Consider the following 18748-nt stretch of genomic DNA (forward strand, 5'->3'; position numbering starts at 1 on the left):
GAGCAAGATGGGCTGGACATGCCCTGGAGCCCTGCAGCAGTCCCTCCCCAGTCTGCTCAATCATGCAGCAGTGGGGTCTCTTAGCTTGCCTGGGGCTGAGCAGTGGGCCGGGATGACCAGGAGCAGCAGGTAGGAGCTGCAGGTGGCATTGGACTTCGGGTTTCAGCCCCATCCCTGCAGGCCACCCAGAGGGACCCCAGCCATGCACGAATTAGTGCACCAGCCCTCTAATGACCTTATAAAGTAGGTTTCTATATTATCTGCATGTCACAATAACAGAAACTAAGGTTTAGAGAGATTAGTAATATGCCCACATGAGTGAACTGTTGGGTGGCAGAGAGAGGACTGCAGGGATAAGGTTCATAATTCAGGTGTACTGCTGCCTCTCTGAACTCAAATGGGCATCTCCCCTCAAAGCAAACATCAATGAACATGTGAGGCTGTCTCACTTAAAGTTTGCTTTATTGCTCACCTTTTCCCATCACCTGTCTCCTTGGATGCATTGAGATCCTTGTTACTCAAAGTGTGGTCCATGGACCTGCAGCGCAAGCATCATTGTGAAGCTGGGTGGAGATGCAGAACCTGAGGTCCATCAGAATCTGCATTTTACCAACCTACCCCAGTGATTCCTATGGACAACATTGGAAGAGCATTGACTTACTAGTAGACTAGCTCCAAATGACATATTTGATTTAATGTCAGTAAGACAGAAGATCTGAGAAGGAAAATGTGACAGAAGTGTTAGACTCTGTGAGAACAAAAGCAACTTGGGATGGCTGTATCAGGACTTTGCTGATTTATAAAATCATAAATCATAAAGGACCTAGAAAGATCCCCAGGGATCATAAAAGCAAAACTGAAACTATAAAGGTATACCTGTAATTCCTCTTCCTTCTAAAACTTCCAAACCCATGTCTTTGGAAGCATGTATCTTGAAGCACATAAAAATATATTAAGTCTTTGGCAAATACTGAATCACATTAATCAGGCCAAGAGTCGAGCTGTGCTATGAATTGATAACCCTCAAAATCTGTAATATCTGCCACCTTCGGAGTCACTTCTTGTCAAAGTAACTTTATCCTTTTGAACATTAACACATGTTTAAAGCACCATACACTAGAGTAAACTTAAATTTTTGTTTGAACTTGAACTATTTCAATATGGTCCGTGGTTTTCTTTTTAAGTGACACGCCTACGTTTTGCAGAAAGTGGCCTGTATTTTTAGCCAAATGTGCAGACAGTGACTACCTCTCACAAGAGATCTGAGGTAAACTGGGCGCTGTGAGTCAGAATCCAAAGAAGCATTTGAGGCAGTTAACTTCTGTTCAGTATTTCCGACCTGAAATTGGGTTAAATAGAATTATGAAACCCAATAACCACATTTAAAAGCTATGCACATAACTTAAAGTGGTCTTAGTAGAAGGTAAGATGTGTATTTGACTTTTTCCTTTATTCCTGTTTTAAAGATAAGCATACTTATTTTCTAGTTGCAATTCCATGGAACTAAGAGAATATATTGTACAGGGGTGGAAATTCCTTCTATTCCTCAGTTTTTTTCCTTTGGCCATTTGAAATTTAACTAGGCAGTTTCTTCTCGTTAAAGCCTTCAATTATACATTCTATTATATAATTCTATTATAATTTCTACTTCCTCCCTGTCTTCCTCTAGGGAGAAGTAGAACAATTAGAATGGATTTCTTGCTAATTAATCATCCAGTTATCTCCTAGAAGGCGTGCTATCAACCACAATGGATCTAAAAAAAAACCCAAACTGCTTTTAATTCTCTACCCACTTATTGTTACTGTCATGAATCAGCCTCTGGATTCAGATTTTCAATAAACTGCATCAAGCAATTCAGTGTTTTACAATAAAAGAAAAAAGAAAGGCATGGGCCTGCTCAAAGTCAGAGGGCAAACAGGAAGCAGAGTAAAGTTTAGGGCACTGCGTCCCCAAGGATTCTGACTGAGAGCTGCGTCCAGAGGCCACAGAAACAGGAGGTGTACACTATGAAGAAGCAATGACGGGGTAACCCAAGGCCAGGGTCAGCCCAGGATGGGGGCTTCTGGGGCCTGAGGAATCCCAGGAGAGAATTAAATGCATGAGTTTCCCACAAGAGACCCAAATTCCCAGTCCACATGAGATCAGTAATGGATTAAATTAAAAGTGTGCTAAACCAACCTCACTGCTGCTGGCATTGTTAATGCATATGCCACTTTCAGGCATAATTTAGTAATATGTTTGGTAGAGCCACAAAAACCGTTATCCTCTTTGATCTGGTAATAACACTCTGCAAAGATGGAGAAAGGGACATGGAGGAAGTTTTCCACCACCAAGAATAAAGGTAGAAGCCTGCACTGGGGTCTAAACGCACAAGTACAGGCCGGGGTTGCCTGTGTTGACAGCTGTTTAGTGAGAAAGCCTTGGGAAGTTGGGATGAGCCAACCTCAGCATAGGGCTCCTTAGGAGGGAGTAGCATGAACGGTGGGAGCTCACACTGCAATCAGCTGGGCTGGATGTGAGTTCCAGTTCTCCCTTCACAGACTGTGGCAAGTTATTCAAAGTCCATAACCTTGGTTTAGTCATCTATAGAATGAAGATACCATAGTTCCATGATTCTGTGAAAGAAAAGAGCCACATGCCAACGTGACAAGCTCAGGGAAGGCCTGCGTGGCAGTCTTGCAAACTCAGAGACCTAAAATAACCACAAAAGATGGTTTGAAAATTTAATATCTAACTACAAACAGGTTATAGTGGGTAGTCATGTCCCAGATATTTCACCTGACAAAGATCAACTTCGATCTTTACTGAGCCCATCTGACTTCCTGCCTTTAAGATAACTTATCTGTGAGATGTCTGGGTAACTTATAACTTCCTTTTTACCCCGGACCCCTCAGGGCACAACAAATGGCCTCGAGACAATCCCTCATTGTTATTGTTATCAAGTTAATTGTCAACTGTTAATTATATTAGAGTATCCTGTATCCATTTCTGTAAAAGAAGCTCAAGTCCATCATTTCACCTTTTACCCTATCCCAGAGGTTTCTCCCCCACCCCCCTTTGCTCTGTCCCACCTCCCTAATCTATCACCAATGAATTTCATGTAACCTGCCTATGTCCCTCCTTTGATTGCAATGTATAAATATAGAAATGTAATCTGCCATTCTCCTGAGCATTATCTCAATCCGTTGAGGTTCTGCTTCCCCGCATATGTCGACAGTTTGGCTCAAATAAACTCACTAAAATTCTTTACAGGTTTCAATGTGTGTTTTTTTTGGTTTTTTTTCCGTTAACAATTCTAAGATGTGCTTTCTATCCCCCTCCCCCAATACACATGTGCAAACCTTTTCTGAAACTGACATGACACTCGTACTTTCTGTCTACATTTAACAGGATGGCATTTCCCTTGTCTATTTTCTCTGAAAAACTTAAATTTAATTGATGGCATGTCTTGCCATTAATAGTGTCCTAGAATCAAGGAAATATAATAGTAATGCCCACCTTGGTATTGTTATGAAGATTAAATGACATAACATATGCAAGGCACTTTGGCACACTACCTTGAAAATAGTAACTGCTCAAAAAAATGACACGAGTTATTATTATTTGTGAAAGGTCTGACGCTCTTTGGGATACATTATCAGAAGAGCAGCATCCAAGAAAGCAGCTGGCAATCCCAGCCTGCTAGTAAGTTTATATTGAGAGTATGTGTTTAGTCTGAAGACCACAACAAGGCAAACTATGTATGGTCATATCATAAGGACCAGGTTGGAGAAGAGTTTGAAAAACATGCATTATGAAAAATGGTTGAAAAAATCTGAGCTTTTAGGCTAAACAAAAATGAGAGGTGTCAAATAATGTTTCCTCTGTGGTTCCAGGGGAGAGAAATGGAACTTAAGGATGGATAGTCCATAGAGGCCTGTGGCACTTAAGCATCAAGGACAACTTCCTAGCATGTTGAGCTCTCTAGGAATGAAAGAGCCCTGGGAAATGAAGAGCTTCCTAAAACAGGAAGCATACCATTGGCGCCTGGATGGCGCCAGTTCAGCACTCTACAATTCCATGCCTGACTCTTCCTCCTCCAGGCTAGACCTCTGGGGGCCACTCAGAATGGAATTGCTCTCATCCCTCCATTAGCACAGGCTGATGGGAGGGAAAGTTAGCACTAAAGTGGCAAAAAGGGGTAGGGAGAAGAAGATGAATTCATTAGGTTGGTATTGTAACAACTCACATGGAAGGCAAGACTCAGTTTGGAGGTTGAGAACAAGAAAATTCAAACTCAAGTAGCAAGAGGCAGTATCTCTTGGGGCCACGCAGTAGAGAAGTACAAAGTCTAGCCCTCAGAGTAGGCACTTCGCAAGTCCTGAAGACGGATACCACCATCAGCGCACCTGACTTATTCCATGTAGAATGTTCCAGTTGGAGCCAAATGAGTCCATTTAAGGTGGAAAAGGTAAATGGATTTAAGAAACAAAAACAAAAGCTCATAGACATAAACAACAGTATGGTATTACCAGAAGGAAAGAGGAGTGGGGGCAAGAAAAGAAGGAGGGTAAAGGGGGTATAAATGCTAATGAAAGGAGACTTGATTTGAGGTAGTGAACACACAATACTGATAATGTATTATAGAATTGTATACCTGAAACCTACATAATTTTACTAACCAATGCCACTCAAGTAAATTCAATAAAAAATTAAAAAGTAAAATTATCTTCAAATAAAACTTTAAATTTAAAACAATAGTATATTCATCAGATCCTATATAAGATGAGTTTATAAAAGTATCTACTACCATCTTTTCTCTTGTCAATCAAATTCTGTAAAAATTTTGTCAAAATTGTATTCAAATATTTAGTTTCTATAGTCATGTCTTCTATTTACATTTACAATAGGTACTATTAATTTTTAAAAGTTTGTTCTTTTATCATTAAAAAAAGAGACTGACCGGTTGTATGAATTATAGCAAACTCTTGGTGAGATTCATATTCTTTCCTTCACATGTAGGCCAGCTTTCTTGTTGCCACAGTTACATACTTTTTTTTTTTTTTAATTAACCCTCTATCCACAAAAAAGAAAATGAAAGCACAATGAGATATCACTAAAATAAATACCCCTTTCCTATGCACTAGAGGCCCTGTGCATGAATTCATGCATGGGTGAGGTCCCGTGGCCTGACTGGTGATTGAGGCCTATCAGGGGGCTAGCCAGCCAGGAGGAGGGACCCCAAGATGTGGGCAAGCCAGTCCCCACATCAGGGCCTATTGGAGGAACTGGTTAGCAGGGGGTAGGGACCAAAGGAGGTTGATTGGCTGGCTCCCACATTGGGGCTTATCAGGGTTGGGGGAGGTCTGGCCGGGCAGAAGGTTGGCTAGCCAGGGGCAGGGCTATGGGAGGCTGGCTGTGGGAGTGCACTGTTAGTCATTCTGGTTGTTCAGTCATGACAGTCACTTAGACTTTTATATACACTGAGTGTCCAGATTATTATGATCTCTGAATGCATAATAATCTGGCCACTCAGTGTATTTCCTATATAATAAAAGGCTAATATGCAAATTGCCCCCTTGACCAGGAGTTGGACCAGCAGTAGGCCAGCCAATTGCCCATGTCCCCTCCCCCTGGCCAGGCTGGCCAGACCCCACCCATGCATGAATCCATGCACCGGGCCTCTAAAATATATATATATATATATATATATATATATATATATATATATATATATATACATACACACACACACACACACACACACATACACACATATATACACTGAGTGCCCAGATTATCATGCATTCAGAGATCATAATAATCTGACCACTCAGTGTATATAGATTACAGAAAAAAATCTTCTACCCATACTCTATGAAAAACTGCCAAGATCTCAGATTAGAAGAGAAGTATAACTTTGGACTATATCTTTTCATCAGCATTCACTTAAATATTGGTATTAAGCTTACTGTGGACTTTGTGATTCAACCACATTGTCAATTCTACAATCAGTTTATCTAAATCTCTCTGAGCAAAGGTGCTGGGTATCAGCCTTGCCCATCAAACTAGCAACTTGCTTACATTGGGCAATCAGTGGATAGTTTTACCAATGAATGGCACAATAAGACCTTCATCAGAGCCTTACTCCCCAGATTATGCTACTTTTGGTCCTCAGTTTATCAAGATTCACCTACACATCTTTTGTCCAAAGCCAGTTGTTAATAATTGATCCCTCTGTGAAACCAGATACAGTTAGGAATCCATATAAGTTAAGATCAAAATTCTTACTTCCACTGTATTGACCTTGGGTCAGGTGCTGGGATGGGATCTAAGAAGACAAAGGTCCAGAGCTCAGCATCAGGGACTCACAGTCCGGGGATGGCCGGGGGTGGGAAACAGGCTTTTAACAGTTAATGTTCAGAGTGTGAAAATAAGTGAAGTGGAGCCCTGAGGAGGAAGTGCTCAATCTGGGATTGGGGAAGTTATTGTTGGAAAAGCACATTGGAAAGGGATTCTGAAGACCAGGTAGGAGTTCACTGAGCATGCTCAAAAGGGGAGCACATTCCAGGAAAAGGAGTTGCAGTGTGTTAGACTGTGTAATCTAAAGAACAGTAAAAAATAACCCTGATGTCTAGCTCAGTTCCTGGAAAGTGCTTAATAAATAGTAGCTATACATATTGTGAGATATTGAACTCACCTTTACACTGTGAGTTCTAACACCACACCAGCTGACATCTGTGGCAATGTCTCATGCATGGGTTTGAAAGGTGGACAAGAGACCATCAATGGTCCCTCCCAACCTGATGTTCTCATTTGATTGTCTCTGCTCATTTCTGATCTGACACTGAAGAAATGTCTATGGAAAACCTGCTATGTAAATGTTAGCTATCATTCCTATTGTTATTGTTCTTTCCTCTTATATTATTATTATTTTTTTTAGTAACTTTATCACTCCTGGTTTTGTTGTATTTCTGTGAGTGTGTGCATATTGTGTATGTGTTTAATGGTATGCAAATAGTTTTGCAAGCCAATTCAAATCCTTAGTAAGACATAGAAGTCATAAAAATGAAATAAAATAGCATTCTACAGTTAATTATAAATGATACTAATAATAGCTAACATTCACTTAACACTTATTAAACACTAAGCCCACAGAATACTGAATGTAAACTGTAATTGAATATTTTTTTAATTTTTAAAGAAAAATATCCTATCTAATAAAAGAGTAATATGCAAATTGACCATCATTCCAAGACACAAGACGGCTGCCCCCATGTGGTCAAAGATGGCTGCCCCTATATGAACAGAAGATAACCACCACAAGATGGCCTGCAGGGAAGGGCAGTTGTAACAGTTAAAGTGACCAGGTTGGCAGAGGAGAGCAGTTGGGGCAGACCAGGTCAGCAGGGGAGAGCAGTTGGGGGGGACCAGGCATGCAGGGGAGGACAGTTGGAGGGGACCCGGCCTGCAGGGGAGGACAGTTAGGGGTGACAAGGCCTGAAGAAGAGGGCAGTTAGAGGCAATTGGGTCAACCGGGGAGCAGTTAGGTGTCAATCAGGCTGGCAAGGGAGTGGTTATGGGGTGATCAGGCTGGCAGGCAGAAGCAGTTAGGGGCAATCAGATAGAGGCAGGTGAGTTGTTGGGAGCCACTAGTCCTGGACTGTGAGTCCATGGGATTGGGCCTAAACAGGAGGTTGGACATCCCTCAAGGGGTCCCAGAGTGGAGAGGGTGCAGGCTGGGCTGAAGGACAATCCCACCCCATGTACGAATTTGGTGCATCAGGCCTCTAGTGTTCTATAAGTACATTATGGTGCTGGTTACATTAAAAATCATTGAATTCTACACAAATAGATTAACTTAAGGGATTAATGTAAGCTAAACACTATTGATGAAGCTTTTAAGGGACTACCTCTAGAGTTCAATATCAAGTGATCTTTAGTCACTAATGTGGCTGCTGTCTTCCAGAACAAGCATGGAAACCAGATGTGCAATAATTAAGCCTGTACCCAAAAACAAAACGTTCACACAACAACAAGGAGGCTGCAAACCATGCCTGTGGAGTTGGAAGTGTTCTTTGGATGCATAATAGGCCTTTAGGCTCTTTTTCAAATGTCATTAGGTAAATGCTGATTGGTCTCAGCTTTTGCTTTTTACCAACCCAGAAAAAAAAAAAAAAAAAAAAGGAAATATAATTTCATCACCATGACTAAACCGAGTCAAAGGACCTCAAAAGAATCAAATCAATAGAATCTTGTGGCCTTCAGGGCACCATCATTCTGGGCTTCATCTGTAAAATGAGGAAGGGAAAGAATGGAATAAACTTCTCTCAGGTTCTGTCCCATCTTCATTATTCCATTCGAACTACCTCTTCTGAGAATTGTCTCAATACGTTGACTTGTCCCTTTCAAATATCATCAACTGCTCTTAGACCCAAGGAAGCGTTACCATGACCCATTGGAAATCCATGCAAATGTCTTACCTGGACTGATGTTTCAAATATTTAAATAGGCTCCATCCCACACCATTTATCAAACTATTTACCTTACAACTCTATTCACTATACCAGCTAACTAAAAATTTCAACCCAATGCATAAAAATCAAGAGGCATTTTCCTACAATAAGTATAAAGATAGAAAAGTAATTGTTCTCGAAAGTAAAAGTATCCTCTCCTCTATAAAAATTGATCTTGCTTCAACTTTGGCCTGCCATTTCTAATCTATTTTAATTTTTACTATAAAAACTAATGAATTTTCTAAAAATAAATCTTAAATTCATAAACTATTTGAGAAAATTAAAACACTCTTAGAGCTGAAACCAGTTTGGCCCAATGGATAGAGTGTCAGCCTGCAGACAAAAAGGTCCCAGGTTAGATTCTGGTCAAGGGCATGTACCTTGGTTATGGGCACATCCCCAGTAGGGGATCTTATATAATCCTATATAATAAAGGGCTAATATGCAATTTTCCCCTGGACTGGGAGTTGGACTGGGAGTTCGACCAGGGGGCAGGGGCAGATGGCCAACTGCCCACAGCCCCTTCCCCCCAGTTGGCACCACCCCTGATCAGTCCCCCATCCCAATCAGGGGTGGAGCCAGCCAGCCAACCTCCTACATCCCCTCTCCCTTCAGCACCCCCCCCTTCCCCACTCTGGCCAGCAGGCCTGATCAGCACTGATCAGCACCTATCAGAGCAGGCCTGCCAGACCCCACCACTGCATGAATTTGTGCACCAGGCCTCTTACATAATGGTCTATCACGCAATTTTTCTCTTCTGTTTTATTTCTAACTTTTCATGATAGTAAATAATACTTCAATAAGTATTTTATACTGAAAGCTTTCACACTCCTACTTCAAAAATTCCAATATATCACCCTATTTTTTTGTGTGTGTGATTTCTTCTATTGGTTTTAGGAAGAGAAGTACTTCCCCATCCAAAGATCAGAAGTTTCGTTGTGCTTATTTAATTTGTTTTTTAATTTGTCTCCTTAATCTATGGACTATATTTTAATACATTGTTAAGATTCCAAACTTATCTGTCATGTGTTTAAGTTTTAGCCAAATGTAGGTTGTTTGCCCAACATTTTCAAATGCACATGTATATTTTTAAAAGGAAATGCATGCCTCATATTCTTGGCTTTCTACTAAGCTCCAGGACTGACAAAATAACCAGAGCTTTGATTATCAGCAGGAAGTCATACTGGGAGGAATGAAGAGGCCCTCACACAGGCCAAATCCAAGCTAAACAATCAGAAGATCCAAGTCCCTGGCCTTGGTATTTTATCGTTGTAGCCTTATGAAGTCTCAAGAGTTCCAAGGTCAATTTATGTAAGTTGAAAGAGTTTTCATCGCTGTGGGTTTATTTGCCAATGTAGCCTGGTCACTATGGTCTCATTTACTGACCACGGGGAAACTCTATGTCCTGCCTTAGGTCACCATGTTCTTCCCATTGGTCATGAGCAGAACAGCTGACAAAGCAGAGCACAAGCTCACCCCCAACCCAGCAGAAAAGGGACACAAAGGACATGCCTTACCAGTTAACAGTGGGCCAACAGAGACATCTCTGAGTGTGAACAGCAGCACAGATGTCAGTATGTACATGGCTGCTTCTCATTAATACTAAATACTTCTCGGGTTGATTTTTTTTTCCTCCTACAGCAGCACCCCTTCCCCCACCATCCCTCCAAGGACAATCCTATTACTGCTGCTTGCTAATAGCTATGACTTGAGACAAATTACATACCGTAACTTCTCTGGGACAGTTTCCACAGTAAGAAAATGGGGATAATAAAGACAATGGGCCTCGTAGGGTTGTTATGAGGATTAATAAAACGCATAAGACAGTACTGCCCTTGGGAAATGTTTTTTGAGTGCTAATTATTATTATTACTACTCTTACCATTGACTCTACTACTCCTGCCATGATTGCTGTTACCATCACTCCCAGACTGGGCTCTTCCAAAGGTAAGAGGGAACTTGGGAGGACTCTGGTCAGATCAGTCCTGGACTAAAATCTATCCTCAGCCTTTGCAACCCCACTGGGAAGTTAGTATTTACTGTCATTACTAAAATAGTGGATTTCTGGGGTGGATGGCATCACAATCTCTCCCGCTTTCTGTTCCCGCTTTATGTTCCCACTTTCTGATATGAAAGCACAAGACCCATGCAAACTGGCACCTTCAATGAGCATGGTTCAGAGGGGGCCTAGGCAAGAAAAAGGTGGAGGTGGCACTGTTCATTGTAGCTGATACATGAGTCTCACAAGGTAGAAACTGAAGATCAAGAGTTGATACCTCCCCAAAGATACAGAGTGAAGATCAAGACCGTGGGCAGGAATGAGAATAATCCAGGGTGTGTGAGTAGAGCAGGTCCATAAGCGAAAATTTAAAAGGGTCAGCATTAAAAAAAAAACAAACACCTCTAGTCCCACAATTACTCCTACTTATTCATTTTTTATTTTTTTTTATAGTGCCATTCAAGTTTCCTAGGGTTTTGAGTCTGGGCCAATTCATGCCAACATAGTTTACCTATGTGTTTATCTCCAACTTCAAAACTCGGGTTCTTTTTAAAAGGAAATAAGGCTCACTGTTTCTGGATCGTCGGCAAAGGTGCATAAACCTCTGGACATCAATCAGACATCCAGAGGACTTTAACTATCAACAAGAAAGTGTGTTTATCCAACTCACTTAATCAACTCAAAGCTCAACTTAAGATGAGAGAAAATGCCCGTCTCTATTTAATTTTTGCCAAAAAGAAGAAATGTAACAAAAGGAAACCAGTCTTGCAAGAGGAGAACAATAATTGCAAGGTGTGTTCCAGGCCTAGAATCAGGAATAAGATTTGCTTAGATATAGTATCCCAAAATTATAGATTTTGAACACTCTATAGTCTTTTTTTTTTTTTTTCTCCCCATGTTTGGAAGAAACTTATTTTAATGAACATCCTTTGGGGGAAAAACCTAAAACCTGCCTTTTAGGGAGTTTCCTCTCTTACTCTATCCTTTGCCTCATTGTTTATTTCTGTTTCTAATCAGAAATGAGGCACTTTCTGCAAACAGCAATTGAGATCTACCAGACATAAATGAGCTTTTTAAGACTTTTATCCATGGAAGAGAAGCACAAATAAATAATCAATGAGTAAAATGTCTCAACATGGTTCTTTTAAAATCACTGGGTAGCTGCAATCAGGTTGACAAAAGCCTCCCTTTAAAAGTTAAATTAAAAACTGATGAACAAAATGGAACCAGAAACATGGATACGTGATACAGACTGACAGATGTCAGAGTAGAGGTGGGTGTGTGTTTAGGGGGTGGGAAGGTGGGGAGATGAAAGTAAGTGAAAAGACTAGCCAAGGAACATATATGCATAGCCCGTGGACACATACAACAATGTGATGAGGTCCAGAAGGAGGGGAGGGAGGGTCAAAAGGCAATGGAGGATATCTGTGATGTGTCAACAACAAAAATAAAATATAATTAAATTTTTTTAAATTAATAGCATTTAATAATTAATAATAGTACATATGTTCCACAATAGCATAATTAAGCAAGCCACAGCAATCTTGGCTTTTTTTGGAAATCAGCTAAACATCTAGGAGATTCGCTGTTAGAGAAAGTACCTGCAGAGGCAGGGCTGTGATATGGCTGCCCAGTTGTGTCTCAGGGTATAAAGTACAATCAGTTTTGTAATCCTGAAGTGGCATGCAGCCATCCCTTTTATAACTTCAGCCTCAGCGGAAATGGTAACTGGGATCCTTAAAACTTAGCAAATCACCTTGAAGATGTTTGATGTTTTTTTCAATTACCTAGTTCTGTTTCCCTTCTCTCTCTATGTTACTTTTTTGAAGAGTTGGAGATGGAGAACGGACCCTGACTGAAAACACTTTATTTCCCAGCAAGGTGGGGGGAGTGGGGGCGTGGGAGAGGACGAGAGAAGACTAAAATGGCAATAACAGAAGTGGAGTAGCATATTTAAAAACATGAGTACATTATCCGGAATGAAAGTGCACGTAAAATAACAGAAAACCAAGTGTATTTCGCAAAGTGTTGTAAACTTGAAAACATCATGCAGCTGAACGCCTCTTACAGAACAACTTCATGCTGGGCTGCTTTGGTGACAGCTTCACAAAGGTAAAATTGCTCTCTAGATCTTTAAGTGAATAAAATTAAGGAAAATGTTCTCATGGTACCTAGTTGTGTTGACTTAAATTGTATTACTGTCAGCAAGACATTTGTATCTTACAAGGCGCATTCCAACCTCACAGTCATATTTACTCCTAGAGCAAACCTCAGCTTCTGTGGATGCACAACCAGTGACAATCAAAGAAGGAATTCAGTCCAGCTTAGTCCACCTGTACACTCTGCCTACATCCATGGTTAGGAATTTTATGAGGCATTCCAGAAAAACGCCAGACTTTTCAAGGGTATCTGGTTCATTGTAACTACCAGGAACAGGCCCTGGGGGAAACCACGCACCAGGCAGGCTCACGAGTGGGAGGGACAACACCGCTAGCGGGAGCACAACACCCTGCTACCTGAGGCTCAAACATAAAATCCAATCCACCGTGTGTACAGTCGTGGCTATGCCCAGATTTCATGGGAGGGCTCCCAAAAAGTAACTCTGAAAAAGGAACCGAAAGTGCTTACAAGTACAAATCTCCAGCCTGCAAATCCAACACTCATGGGCCATGTCTTCTTGGATTCTGCCGCACTGCATTCAAGAGCCAAACAATGCTCACACTATCAGCAGACTCACAACCCCCACACCTCCTTTCTGTCCTAAAGGAACACAACCACAGCACAAACACTACGCTGTCATCTCCTCGCCCAGCGAGCCCAGAGAGCGAGTCTGACAGATGCCACACAAAGTCCAAAATGTTATGTACTAACCTGGTGCCCCTGTGACAACAGTCGCTTCATGTTGCTTTATCGAAAGAATCCTCTCTATGAAACTAATCTCCAAAGCAGCTGATAGTCAAGAGGTGGGGGAAGAACACTGACAGCCGGGGAAATCCACACACACACAGGGAAAGCAGGCAGACTGTTCCCTGTGTTTAGCCGCCTCCCTACAGGCAACTTAAGTCAAAGCCAAGCCCACAAAGCACTGCAGCCTATAAGCTTTAGTAATGAACTCGAAACCACACCCCGTATGTTAACTAGACACTGGGCTGCTGTGAGAAATAAAACTCACAGACAGAAGGAGCTAAGGCTTCAGGCTTCGTGTTTGTGCTTGCAGTCAGCGAAAGCTATAACACAAAACTTAGCACAAAGAGAACTCACACACACACACACCCTTGAGACATGGCACTAAAGTGACTCATTTATTTTAAACAAGAGCAATACAGTCTGCCCTCCGTGAAGGCCATAAAATGAATTTTACATGGTTATCCGAGTTGGGTGGTGGTGGTGGGAAACATAAACACAGCAACTGCACATTGCATAAGAGGACACATGGAGTTATTGTTTCCGAGTCTCAGTGTCACACATCATCCGGATTTTCAGATTTATTTTTTATTTTTTTTATTTTTTGGCGGGAAGGAATCACATTAAAAAGGTTTAAAACCTCAATTCTAAAGTTCAAGAGAAAATGTATCAAAGAACCTAAAAGTTTACTCATAATTCACCATCTGCATTTAGGTTATATGCATATAGTAAAAAAAAAAAAAAAAAAAAAAATTATTTTTGGAATTTTTTTATAGCTTAAAATGGAACTTACTATGGCTCACTATCATTTCAAAGTATGGAATTTAAATTTATTTTTCATTCTAGGAAAAGGTAACTGATAATTTCCTTAAGGCATTTGTATCTTAAAAGTCATATACCTTTTCAGCATAATGCTTACAAAAGAATAAGAAATGCTCTGCTTTTTAACATAATGGGTCTACATCCCCCTAGTTTTAACTCCAAGAAGAGCCTCAATTTTAATAGCTTGATTTCTCTTTTATTTAAATGAGAGCTATTTAACATAGTGATCCAAGTTACCTAACTCTATTGTTTCTTTTAAGCCATAAGACTGAACCAAATCTTAAAAAAAAAACAAAAAACTTGCTTCACTGTTGCCAAATAGATTTACATGTATTTCTGGTAAAATTCAAGTTACTCAAAACCTATGAAACATAAGTCATTAAAGTATCAGCTCAACAAGATCAGGAAAAACCCAGAGACTCCCTCAGACCTTAGACTTCCTGCCTTCCCCACCCACACCTAGGTCTTGGCTCAACATTTAGATTAGTGGTTCCCAACCTTTTCTTTGGACATGCCCCACCTAAGCATCTCTAACATCCTGTTGCCCCCCCCCCCCCCCCCCCCCCCGCCACACACACAACATATAATTCTTATTATTCAAAGAGTGAACTCCTATTCAGGTGGAGGAAGCCTAAAAGGCCATTAACTTGGTTTAAACAAGCTTCCAAAGAACATGGCACCCATAAAAGAGAAAAATAAAAGAATGAAAGGACAGTTGAAGTACTGAGGAAGAAATCGCTAAAAAAAACAAAACAAAAAAAAAAACAAAAAAACAAAAAAAAACTATTATGAAGTGATATGAAAAGTAGCAGATAATGTTTAAAAAGATATAATAGAGAAATGGAATGCATACATATGTCACAATATATATTTATATACTGTATATGAAGCCCTTAGAACCATAAGAAATGCAAAAAAAAAAAAAAAAATCACCGTTAGTACTCATTCTCAAATTGCCCCCCTTAAACATCAACTTGCCCCCCTATGGGTGGTGTGCCCCACGTTGGGAACCACCGCTTTAGAATGAGAGAGGCAAGACAGTCACCTCTGTGAGAAAATTACCCTCAGTGTCTGTGGCCGATGCCTGAAAAAGGAGCCAGTACCCCACCTGGTGGCAAAACTAAGGAAAGGCTAGAACAGTTAAAACTCCCGGGAAATACTACTTTGATGTTGGAAGAAAAACAGAAAGAAAAGAATTAATTATGAGAGCTCATTAATGTCAAATACAATGTGTAGTAGGACTGCTGAAAAGTTTTGCCCCCACAAGAGTGGAATAGTTCTAGGTGAAATGAAAACACTTATGCAAAAAAAGAAAATAATTACATTCAAAACCATTTCTTTTATGTGGATCTGGTTTGCAAACATGAATGACGATTTGCATTGAAAGAGAAATCCTCTGGTAAGTAATATTGATCTCTCTTTTACCCAATGGGCTACAAAAACAAAAATCCTGTGAGGGCAACATAATCTCTGACATGAAAGAATAATGGAAATATTCTCAACTCAAATAGGAATGATTCACTGTGGTTTCAAAGTATGGAATTTAAATGTCTCCACCATGCTAGTAAAAGGCTGTATTCCCAGGATTCCCCCTACCTTTCCTTTAAAAAAAAAAGTCTCTTTTGTCTCATATAAATTATTTCTGCTAAAATCAACATCAATGAATATAAAGAACAATTAAATATTGGGTTTTGAATTACACTACAGTCTTAAATAAAAACTCCAGCAAAAACTAAGGTATCTTTTATATGAACCCAGGCCACACTACTGAAATCAAAACCAATAGTAAGAGCTAATGTTTAAACACTTACTATAATCTAGCCCTGTTTTAAAGCATTTTACAAATATTAACTTATTTATCACTCTATTAGTATACCAGTTTTACAGATGAGAAAAGTGAGGCACCTAAATTAAGCTAAGTACCTTTCCAAGATCAAATAGAAAAAAACAAAACAAAGAAAACAACAACAACAACAATAACAATAGTGGAACTAGGATTAGAATCCAAGCAGTTTGGCTCTGAACCAGTTTTGGCTCCTAACCACACACTTTAATAATTCTGTTCCCCAAGGACACTTTGCTTGTGAAAGCCCACCAGAGTCTGGTCAAAGCACAGGAGGAGCAGATGGCTGGGCAAGAACTGCTCTGTAGAGAGTCCTCAGGATGCCTCAGGCTGGAAAAGGCTTTCCAGCAAAGCTGACACATCACTGAGACCTGAAGGCAGTAGAGCAGGTAAGGAACCCCCAGGCAGAGGGCACTCACTGGGCTTGCCAAGGCAAAAGGGGGAAGTGGGGAGCAAGCCATTGGAGGAACCACAGGAAGCTCCGCGAGGCTGGGGACCTGCAGGAAAAAAAAACACTTTGAGGAAGGCAGGAGTTCCTGATGTCGCATCATGAAGGCAAAGAGGCATCATCGAGAGATTTTTAAACCAGAAAGTGACTAGATGTGCACATCAGAAAGATAAGTAAGGAGGAATGAGGCCTTGGGGTGAGTAGCAATTTAGAAGATATTCCAGAGAAAGGGAAAGACAGGCCAGTGCTTTAAAATGTATAAGTTTGCACTTCCACAAACTTTATCAAGAAGGCTGGGTTAGTAATCCTGGCGACTTGGGTACTCACTGGCTCTCTTGCTCAAGCAAGTATTGGGGCCTGAGCTATACGGTTGTTAATGCCATCCACAGAGCTGGGAACACAGAAGAGCAGGCTGGCGGGAAGAGGGAGGTGGGATGGCCAGGCTGCAGAGCTGGCTTTGGAGGCTGCGTGAGGTCCTGTGGGCTATCCAGTCCCCTGCCTGCACAGCAGGACCACACCTGGGAGTCAGCGCACTAAGGGGTGACTGCAGGTGGAGGGGACAGCAGGGTGCCATGACCTGGGCTCGGAGAGAGCACAGCATAAGAGGAAAGGGTGCTGAAACTGGTTTGGCTCAGTGGATAGAGTGTCGGTCTGTGGAATGAAAGGTCCCAGGTTCCATTCCGGTCAAGGGCATGTACACTGGTTGCAGGCACATCCCCAGTAGGGGGTATGCAGGAGGCAGCTGGTCGATGTTTCTCTCTCATAGACGTTTCTAGCTCTCTATCCCTCTCCCTTCCTCTCTGTGGAAAATCAATAAAATATATATTTTTTAAAAAGAGGAAAAGGTGCAGTTTTCAGGCAAGGGGATTTGGGGACTGCAGACTGAATTCAGGCCATGGGTGATGAAAATTTCATTTTAATGTTTATTTACCTCTAACTAAAATGTGCCATGTCCTTCCATTACAAATGTAAGCAATCGCCCGCAGTAAAACCAGTCAGTCCTATGACTTGTCACAAGTAGAAATCAAAGAAATCCTATCACATTAAAGTTGTTGCAATTATCTCAAAGTATCATTTCCACTCATGTCCACTTCATAATTACAGCAATTAGGTCTACCACTAGCTCTTGGTATGTAATGCATTAATAAAGACTCTAAATTACAATATTACATTGTTTGGTATATAGATAATTGTCAGCATAATTGGTTTCCTTTGTAATCCTATGCATTCTGATTTTATGTATTTAACATTTTATCCATTAAAGATTATTCTAAAAAGGGATTCATTAGCTTCCCTAGAATGCCAAAGGGGTTCCATGGCACACACACAGAAATATAAAGAACATCTGATTTAAGGAGGTAAAGAAAAAGCTAATTAGACCGGATGTCGCATCATGAAGGCAAAGAGGGACAAAGCTGAGGCAGCGTGGTGGAGGTTGGGGGGAGAGGGAAGGCAGAGGCAGCTGCCTCCGTGGTGGGGGCCTAGTCCCTTTACAAATTTCATGCATCAGGCCTCTAGTGCATTCATAAAGACTCTACATTACAGTATTACATTTTTGTAATATTGATCACTGTCACTATAATTTATTTCCTTTGTAATCCCTTCATGTGTCAATAAAGTGCTTTCACATGGATCACAAAGTCCCAGAGGAACAAAGGGCGGAGGCTAATCTCCCTGAGATCTCAGAAGAGCACCGGAGCGAGGCCCTGACCAGGAGAGGAAGGAACAGGGAGTACAGAGCCGTGAGAGTGGGTCCTGCTTGTCCTCGGGCTTCCATTTACAGGCAAGGAGCAAGCTCTTTGGATCCTTTGCTCAGAGCTCTTTTATTTTGTCCTGATTGGTGATCCAAGGTGAATGACAAGATGTACAATATTTCAGATGTTTCGTTTTCCTTCTCTATAAGCGAAACAGAAGCCTGTACTTAAGCAATTAATCTGAAATTAGACAGGCAAGCTGGAACAAGGCACTCTCTGTTCCCGCGCTGTGCCCACCAACTGGCGTCCATTATTGAATCAGTGACACATGCTGCCAGGGCTGCCCTGGCAACAATGTCCCTGATTGTCTTCACATCCACCCCCTATTCTGCAACATCTGTCATGGTTCATATCTCTATTTTATTATTTTATTTTGTCCTCTTACTTTTACTGGGTAATTTTCCTAATGACTTCAAATTGCTCTGAAATCTATGCTCACTCCCCAAGAGGTAATAAGATTTTGTAACTTGGTTAATAAAAAT

General features: G+C 41.0%; 1 protein-coding gene across 4 annotated transcripts in view; it reads right to left on the minus strand.

The window, feature by feature from the left end:
• The window catches only part of PLD1 (phospholipase D1), a 190118-nt gene that overhangs the window by 123350 nt on the left and 48020 nt on the right, over positions 1-18748 (minus strand). The window contains exon 1 of one of the 4 annotated variants that reach the window (XM_036444504.2): positions 13367-13546. The exons of the other annotated variants lie outside the window; for them this stretch is intronic. The gene's annotated coding sequence lies outside the window, so the exon portion shown is untranslated. Of the gene's footprint in view, positions 1-13366; positions 13547-18748 lie in introns of those variants that run through there. 4 annotated transcript variants of the gene reach the window in all.

Source organism: Pipistrellus kuhlii, unplaced genomic scaffold, assembly GCF_014108245.1.
Source record: "Pipistrellus kuhlii isolate mPipKuh1 unplaced genomic scaffold, mPipKuh1.p scaffold_m20_p_2, whole genome shotgun sequence".
NCBI classification, from domain to species: domain Eukaryota; kingdom Metazoa; phylum Chordata; class Mammalia; order Chiroptera; family Vespertilionidae; genus Pipistrellus; species Pipistrellus kuhlii.